This window comes from Sinocyclocheilus rhinocerous, unplaced genomic scaffold (assembly GCF_001515625.1).
Source record: "Sinocyclocheilus rhinocerous isolate Xijiao unplaced genomic scaffold, SAMN03320098_v1.1 scaffold1993, whole genome shotgun sequence".
NCBI lineage: Eukaryota > Metazoa > Chordata > Actinopteri > Cypriniformes > Cyprinidae > Sinocyclocheilus > Sinocyclocheilus rhinocerous.
Window position 1 is genome coordinate 240,362 of NW_015665016.1, and position 9,992 is coordinate 250,353.

The following is a 9,992-nucleotide window of genomic DNA, read 5'->3' on the forward strand; positions in this document are numbered from 1 at the left end:
ATAATAAAATTGTGGGAACTTTGCATCATCATTTAAAAAAAACACCACCGCACGCCACTGAGTACAGTGTAGTTTTACCGAGCAAACAGCAGAAACGGCGAGAAAGACCGTGGCAGCTGCCACGAACTGTGGCAGCTGCCAGAAACGACTAGTGGCAGCTGGGGATGCCACCGGAAGTGGCGCTGCGACCTGCCGCTGCCAGGATTTGCGCTTGCTCTCTCTCCTATTGGGGGAATGATCCGGTTTAGTTCAATCTACTGCCTCCAGAGCAGCCACAGACGTTGTGTGGAAGATTAACAATTAATAAATAAAATAACAGCTTAAATATCTGACATTTTGACAGAAAAAGCTATCGCAGTAATTGGGAATATAGCACGCTACTTCAGCACTAGCCTACTACTACTACAATATTTTTCTGATAGTTTTATATAGCCTACTATTTTGTCAAGTCTGGAGCGACATGAGGGTGAGTAAATGACTGTTGATTTTTGCTTAAACTATAGGCTACCTTTAGTGCCATGCTCATGATTAAGACACTCCATCAATTAAAGAGATCGATTAATTTATGGTGTATCGTATCAGTTTTAAGTGAACTAAAGAACAGGTTTTTTTGACAATTGGGGGCGCCAGAGTACTTCAATGAAATTGTCCCAACTAAAACACATGGGCTGATTTGGGAATATCATACTATCACACTACTCTTACCACTACCACAACTTTATATGGCAGAAATAGCAATAGGCTATATATGCTGTGCTGGTGCTGAGGTACTCATTTATACCTCAAGTTAAACATCCTTTATATTTTGTTCCCTACATGTTTGGTCCTTATGAAAAACGCCTCATTAAACAATATAGGCCAACAATGTAAATAGCAGTCTAATAATAATTTGGGTGATCTTTCTATTTTTCTGAGTGTTGAAGCTTAATTCAGTTTTATGAGAAGGCTAACACTATTGGCTATGGCACATTACTCGAGCACTCTTGTTAAATACGAGCTTGAATAACGCAGTAATTTCACAAGAAGCCATTAAAAGCAGATACGCCTCGCAGCTATTGTCACGATTCATTACGAGACCTCCACATGTACGCAATTTACTGGCAATAAAACACTGACAGCATTTCTGTCCACTTCATTAAGGTTCTAATGTCTTGTAAAAATTTTGCATTAATCCTTTAAATGGCTACTGGCCTGGCGCACTTTAGAATTTTTGGTCAAAACAAGAAACTCCTCATGCAGCTGGTAGGTGAATAATTAAACAATTCTGGTTAATTAAGAGTCGGGTTTAGATGTAAGGAATTTTATGTGCATCAAAACAATAATAAAAAAAGAAAAAGAAATGTATCCACCATATTTTTTTATAGGCTACAACAAATAGAAACAAGCATTAAGAGTAAGGCATGACTTGTTAATTTACAACAATAACCACAATTTCCTCCAAAGGACAATTAGGCCTAATTACTTTACAGTTTATGGTTTTATTAAAGCAATATCACACGTACAATTGTTCTGAAGTACTGAATATAAGCATAATATGTATAATATAATTATGTTTAAGTTGTTATTTACTTATAATCTTAATGTCTGGATTGGCTCATTAAGTCAGACATTGTTACTTGTCTCACTGTATATCTAATTATTTTGAATTATATTATAATGGATTAACTTTATATAGCTATGTTGTATAAAGTTACTACAATTTTTATTATTGGGCTACTGTAGTACCATAATATATTAATATGGGTTGTCGTCAAACATAAGAGGCTTTTAGAATTGATCAGTTCTGTCCTTTTTAAAATTATTTTTTATTCCAATGTTGTATTGTACCAAGTTAACACAGTTGTTGCACTGCCAACTGTAGTAAGATGAAAACTATGGTTTACAAACAAGTGTCTGAAGCACATCACTTGGTAATGCCGTTTTCTGTCCCCTAGATGTCGCCAATGCTTATGAATTAGACCTGAATTATTGTGTTTTTCTCTCTCTCTTTGCCTAGTTATTGTTTGTCTTGTCTCTCTTACCCTTTCAGTGGCGACCAACATGCTAATGAAATGTTAACATCACGCACTTGTACAATGAGCGAGAAACCAGCATGATGTACAACTGTAATTTGTCTGAATAGCAGTGGCTGAAATTGCTTTACTTTATCAAAACTGACGCGGCTGCGCACCCCCTTCCTCTCCTAGACGTTAATGACCAAACTTGGCTAATAATTGGGAACTCTTAGCGCTCAACACCTCTTCCCAACTGCAGTGTTGACGTGATTGTGCTACAGTCCTCACACCAAAGTGTCTGGAACTTTTCTGATGGCTAGGTCTGATGTTATGCTAAGTTTAGAAAGTGCCACACTGGAGTGGAGACTGATAGACATTTGTCAGCTGCGCATTCCCTTTTATCTTGTGCCACTGTAGGTGTGCATTCTGAAGCAGATGAAACGAGGCTCGGTTCTTGCTAAACAAATCGACGTGACTTGAGGAAACCGCTCCGGTTGCCATTTCACCAGGTGCTGGTTATTTTTTACATCAAGACAGTGCTGTCTGGCAGCTCCACGATCTGAGCGAGATGTCCTGTGAGGAGAGATCTGTCTTACAGGAGCAGCGCTCTGATTGTGAATTAGGGACCTGATCTGCTGGCCTGTCCTACTCTGGTATGGATCAGAGGGAAGCAGTAGTCATACCTCAGCACTGTCAGGGCCCTCTTTTATTAGAGTACTGCTTTGCCAACAAAATCCAACATCAGACAGCCTCTAGTCATGACAGTAGGAATGGGGGGAGGGAAAAAAGGGGAAGTAAGGAGCGAGACAGGAGCGCCGGTCAGATCCTGTATTTTTTTGTGTTGGGCCATCAGAGCGTGTCGAGCCAGGGCAGTCAGCCAGCAGCCGGCTAATGGGCAGCACTGGGTCGACTGTGACTAAAGGAACAGCGACAGATGCCATTATCTCAGCCTTGTGCAGATACGCTGTCCCGGACAGCTCAGCCCAGTGCTGAAGTTGCATGTGAGTGCTTGTTTAAACTTAATGGAACACGATGGATCGGGTAATCGCTGGCTCTAGGATAGCCCGTTCCTCTTCTCGCCTGTAAGAGGTTATACACACACACATGAGACACGTCGCTCAACTCGCCCGTTCCTCATTGCCTATTCACAGGCATCATGAAAAACATATTGCCGGCCTTCCGCCCTCATCAGGCTCGGGTTTAAAACATGTTCTTCTCGCATCGCCAGGAATGTTCCGGCGGTTGGGCAAAGAGCGTGCGACCCAGGCTGCGAGAAGGAGTCATTAGGCAACATTTTTTGGAGGTATAACAAATGTGATCCGTGCTCGCTTTGGTGCAGCGATGTGGGGCAGCTATATGGCTGTTGACAGTGGATTGGCACCCATCAAGTCATTTGCTGGAGTCTTCAGTCAGACGTGAAGCTGCCGAGACTAACCAGAAAGGGGGAGAACTGGCATATGCATTTGAATGTGGTTCTTGCCTTTTTTCTCCCTCGACTTTCTCTTCCTCCATAGGCAGTGGCAGATGAAGTGACCATGCTGTTCTTTCCCAAGTCTGCCTGTCACTCCGACCAACTGTCTCTGTCTTCCTTCTTTCTCTTGTCACTTTTGGTGTCTTGTAGGTTTATCCTGACACTGCTGGACTAATCAAAGACTCCTGAAATCTCTCGTCCTCCAGTCCTTCACCCAAGAGTCCCCTTTCTCTCTCCTGTCCTCCGTTCAGTGTCTCGCCTACTCAGTACTTCTGCACTATAGTGTGTTGGCAGCCCATACGACACTCTACTGATAATGGTGACATATCACGGACATTCTAACCGACAAGATGATCGCTAAGATCTTGGATTCTTATATATCTTTTACAGCTACAGTGATAGGTGGTCCAACTCCTACACATTCTCTTACATCTGTTGAGACCAGCGGGTCAAGATTTGGCTGGTTAGCATGGTTCCTTGGCTGCTGCTGGTTGATGTCGTCAACATGCGTATTTCTTCATTGATGACCATTAAAAAGTAGTTTTTTTTGCTAACAACTTATATATCGCTAATATTTCATTATATTTTAGGTAAATGTGTTCTAAGTGGCCAATACTGACAGAGTATGTGCTGCATTTAATGAAGAACAAACTTATAATGCTCTATGAAGTATACCCTACCGTTCAAAGGTTTGGGGTCAGTAAGATTTAAAAAAAAAAAAAATTAATACTTTTATTCAGCAAGGATGCATTAAATTGGTTGAAAGTGACAGTAAAGACATTTATAATGTTACAAAAAAAAATCAATTTTAAATAAATGCTGTTCTTTTGAGCTTTCTATTCATCAAAGAATCCTATATCAAAGTGTCTACAAAAATATTAAGCAGCACAACTGTTTTTTTTTCATTGATAATAAAAAGAAATGTTTTTGAGCACCAAATCGGCATATTAGAATGATTTCTGAAGGATCATATGACACTGAAGACTATCCATTTTATGAATACTGTGTGTTTTTCTAACATGCTGTGTATCTTCACATACTGTATAGTACGGAAGTAGGCATATTTGTGCAAGATGGCAGGAAGAAGGTTGTATATGTCCGAGGAGTCCTGCGGCGGCCTATAGCAACTGATATTGAGATTAATAGAAATGCCAGCAGTTAGCTTTCTCCAGGTTTTATAGACCTTCTTGGTTCAGGTTTAAGGTGGAGAGTGATGGAGAATGCGGGCTGCATTTTACTGCAGTGTGAGAGTTGAGGACACTCACCACTGTGGTAATAAATCCCACAGAAACCACATCTCAGACTGTAACACCTCTCAGACGGTCAGGAACAGCACGGTCACTGCCGGAGCACTCAGCTGATTCCTTGAGTGTCAAAATGTGGCCTACTCAAGCAGCTTCAAATGACACAGCACAATGTTTCTGCTCTCAGCCTGCCTTTAGTGCTCTGCTTTTCACTGGCCTTTGCTAATAACAGTACTGTAGTACACATTTATACTGTTAATCTGATTAAATCAAATCACTACTCACAATTAACGAGCATTGTGTGAGAATAGATGTATTATAATGTGCAATCAGCAAGTATACATAATATACTTTTAATGTGATGCAAGACCTGCAGATTATTGTCATTTTGCGATCAGATTTTTTTAATGTGTAATTGGAGTTAAGAATTCCACAGAGCTGTGGAATAAATTGAGTAAAAAGTATTATAGGAATATTCCGGGTTCAATACAAGCTAAGTTTAGTTGACAACATGTGTGGTATAATGTTTATGGCAACAAAAAATAATTGTCTTATCCCTTGTTTTCTTTTTTAAAAAGCAAAAATCGAGGTTACTGTGAGACACATAAAAATAAAGTTTTTTTATTTTTAAATGTTTTTTTTTTTTTGGGAGAATTTTAGAGCAACACTTTCATTCGTTCTGTTAAAATTATATATTAAAATATTATATTATATTATATTACAATTGTATCATTTGAGCTGTTAAATCATCATTTTACAGTCATTTCAGTGTTAGTTGGTATTACTTTTTCATGGGAAAGAAGTTGAATATAACTTTACACAGAAAAAGTTAAATTTTAGTTTCTTTTTTCTTTTCTTTTCTTTTAAGAAGTTGAAATTTGAACTCAAAAGTAGATGAGAAGTAGAAAAGGTTTGAAGAGGGCTGGAATCAAACCCACATTCCCAACATGACCGCCACAGCTCATCATGTCAGGACCATGTGCACTAACTGCTAAATCACAGAAACATTGGTGTTACTGTACCTCATGTTCTACTCTTGCTCCAGTGAGCCCATCAGCAGAATTTTATGTATCAGCCCAAAGGTTATAATTGAGCAGCCAGCAAGTGCATGTCAAATCTCTGGCAAACATACCATTTTCATTGATGCTCTTTTTGCTGGATTTAAAAGCGATGACTCCCTCGTTTTTTTTGTTTTTTTTGTGAGAGATGGTGTTTGGTGCAACTGTCAGGCTTAAGACCTTCGCCAGATGACGGATAGAGAGTGTGAACGACTGTGGAGCAAGAGAAGTGACAGTTAGAGACCTGCTGCTGTGGGCACAGTGTGCGTTTGAGAGTGCTTACATAGCAGTGAAGCTGCAAACTAAGCAAGAGCAAAGGATGGAGGGAATTACAGTAAAGTGAAATATGCACAAATGAAATATACATCATGGAGAACAAGTGATGCAAACAAGATATGCCGTGAGGATAAAAGTATGTATATAAGGAGCGTGTGTTGGAGAAGACAGTATGAGTCTAAAGCAGATATTGGCACAAACTGTGAATGCACTTCCTGCTAGACAGCATTGTAGTTACATCACATGCTTTTTGAGAACTTTTTGAGCTGTTTTCTGCTGTTTCGATCGCACACACTCTTTCTCTTTAAGTCAAGAGTCGTGCCGCCCATTCGTTATTTGAGCTTTGGATCTATACCAGTAGATTCCCTCACAGCAGTTCTCATTTAAATCTTAACCATTGTCCAAGAAACATGAACTGAAAAATATAAAACACAAAAGAGCCATTATTCTCTTTGGGTGAAGGTGATGTCTCAAGGATGCTGAATAAACTTGCTGTTTGATTGTTGTTTTTTTCCCCCCTTTTATTTCTATGATTAAAAAACTTCTTGGATTAACCTTTGATGTCAAGCAAAGTTGTGACCTTGTTTTTCAAAGTTTCCTTGTTTTGGAGCCTTTCCGATGTTTTCTCTTGTCAAGGGCAATCACAGCATTGTGCCAACACCTGTGGTGATGTGGCGGTTTTACTGTGTGAAAACATTTTGTACTAAGAGCAAATCAAACAGGACAAGCACCCCTGGCTATTAGCTTTTAATCCTATGGCCTCATTTCTCACTCACTCACTCTCTCTTTTGTCTTTGTATCTCACTTATTCCTTAGTGTCAGGCTGTACTATTTCTGAAATAAATTGATATTCAAAGTTTTTCTTCAGCTATGTGATATTCAGTGGGTTTTGTGGTTTGTGTCAAAAAGTTAGAAAGTACATGATTCCCCTCAGGTAAAGAACATCACTGGGAATGGGAAATCCATCAATGGGAAAAATGCTGTTTTTGTTTTGGTTTCATTCTGAAGTGCCATGACTGTTTGTAATGTGTTATAAGTAACAAGGTGTTATTTAAAAATGTACACTATCATACCTCAATTATGTTTTAAATTTATTTTTTTATGTGCAATACTGTTCAAAAGTTTGCATGAAAAAAAATATTCAAGCATGTTATACTTTTATTTTCAGTGACAGTGGTTCGTGGGCTGAATTAAACGGTCTGTGTAAACACCATTTTTTGGTATGCAGACATGACTTCTGTGCTGATTTTGCAGTATGAAGACAATTCTATACTATAATAATTCTATAATATAACAATATTATATTAATTCTATTCAACTCATTTATAGTCATATATTTGCCTTCAGAGAAATAACATACTCTGTTTCATGCCCTTTTTATGCAGAAGTAATTTGTTTAATGTGTTGCTTTCCATAAAAAGTAATGTTACATAATTAGATAATTACTATTTAATAGTCATCTATTAAAAAATAGATGTTTACTTTTTAAAATAATGAATGAATAATTAATGAATTACTTTTTTGGAGCAACTTTTAAATACTTTTAAAGTATTGCTCACTAACACTACTTTTTTTGTGGGAATAGGAGGATGGTTTTTCGGGGTGTAGAGTTGAATTGTGGAGTGTGGTTTCTTTACCGTGTTCAGGAGGAAGAAGTTCATGTGTTAGTATTGGTAAGTGAAATCCACTATTTTTTCCTCTGATGCTTTTTTTTATTTATTTATTTTTTACCTCTGATTATCTGTTGCTCAATCAAATGTCTGAAACCAACTTTTTGATTTTGTTTGGAACACGAGTGGTCTTTAAATCTTTGGTAGATGGTCACAAGACATCCATGAGAACATTTCACTCTCTTCCTCTCAGAAATGTGTCTTAATGCCAATGATTTCCACCCCCCCACAAGTAAGCTGTAATTGGTGTGCAATTTGCTTTTTGGTTCCTCCCGCAATTACATCCATTACTCTTCAAGTCACAATGTCAGAAAAAGGGGAACACAAAATGAAATTCATTATATGCTTATTGCTGGATATGATGGGCTTTTAAGTCAGCCTGGTACATTGTGTACACTTAAAAACTGTGTGCTGCCACCTTGCAGGTGTTATTTCTTTAGTGTATTACAACAGACATGGTTCACTGTTTCTGCTCTCAACTCAGCCGGACAGAATATTTCTCTGACATGCTTCTTTGACATGAAAGAAAACGTATTTAAGCCGTGTTTAATATAGACTCATTCTTATATGTTAGACAGTTAAATGCTGTTTCCCATTCTTTGTGCAACTGACAGCTGTTTTTGAAGAATATGTTGCTTGTTATGCAGTAATGTCTAATTTAGTGGTTCCCAACCCTGGTCCTGGAGGCACCCCAACACTGCACATTTTGCATGTCTCCTTTCTCTGACACACCAATTTCAGGTCTTGGAGTCTCTACTAATGAGCTGATGATCTGAATCAGGTGTGTTTGATTAAGGAGACATGCAAAACATGCAGTGTTGGGGTGCCTCCAGGATCAGGGTTGGGAACCACTGGTCTAATTTGTCCACTGACGGTCTGCATCTTGGTGGATTTCGGAGACCATGAGTGGTTGATGTCAGAAAAGATCCTGTTTTCATAACTCATAGCCTCAAAAAATGAACTGAGGATGTGTTGAAGGGTTCTGATAATCTGTGTTTTAAACCTTTTCACTGCAGGGCTAAGAACGGAAGGAGAGAGAAAGAGAGATATATGGATAAAAAAAGATGCAGAGCAGTGTGAAGGGACAGAGACACACAGGGAATGAGGAAGAAGAGGAGCTGAGTGTAGAGACAGCAGCGATAAGGAAGGTATGTATAAAACATCTCAATGAATGTGGGCTCCCATGATGGCCAAAAGAAGAATAATAATAAAAAGTTTAATTCAAACTGAAAATCTGAAGTGATCTGAAACTCATTTTCTGCCTGAATTTCATAAAAGTGTGTAGTATTTGAATGATGATTTATATCAGGAGTTCAGTTCTTTTCTTCTTAATTGAGAAAGATTCAATTACAACTTAAAAAGCAGGTCATGTGGTATTTTAAAGTGTCCTAATATTGTGTTGAGTCCCCTACAACAGGTTTAAATGCATCGAAGGTCAGAAAACATTGTAATTTTCTCAGAATATACATTTAATATTAGAGTCATTTGCCAATGATTTCGAAACGATTCGTTCCAAGCAAGTTCGGAGCAAACCCCTCCCTTCCATAAGCCTACTCTGCTCTGATTGGTCAGCTGGCCAAGCCTGTTGTGATTGGCACAGAGAGGAGTCCTTGAGCAAGTTAGCGAGCGCTACCATTGACAAAGCACCTTTACATAAAACCATAATATAGTGCTCCAATCCGTTATTATAATAATGACATAAAATACAAAAACACTTATGCAAGCAAATCGAATTGTGCCCACAGCTAAAGTTTAGCTGCTAAAATGTGAACACTTAAAACAATAATGGTGGAAAATTAGCAGAGTGCTAACATGACTAACTGATGAAACAATACAGTTTGTAAACCAAAATAATATGTCTACTGTAATGTTTGAAGAACAACAGACAAAAGATGCTCTGTCTTAACTTTTAATCAGAACGCAGAACAGCTGTATCACAGGCGCAGCAGACTAACTAACTCGCTCGTCTCTCCCGCATTAACCCTATAACTGCCGGTGCAGCAAAATAAACAGCAATTCAACGTCAGTTCGACACATTCTTAGGAAATAGTGGTAATTATCAGAACTACTTCAGTAAGGCCATGTCTACCATGTCTACGGTATTTTTATAAACTGAGTTTTTTCTTCTTCCGTTTAAAAAAAAATCTCCGTCCACATGAAAATGCAAATGCATGCTATGAAGCACTGTCAAGAGCATGCCAAACCAACAAGTGGCGATATAATCTCAACCGTAAAGCCATGTTGGCCAATCAAAAGCCTGAAACAGTTTCCAGTAGGCG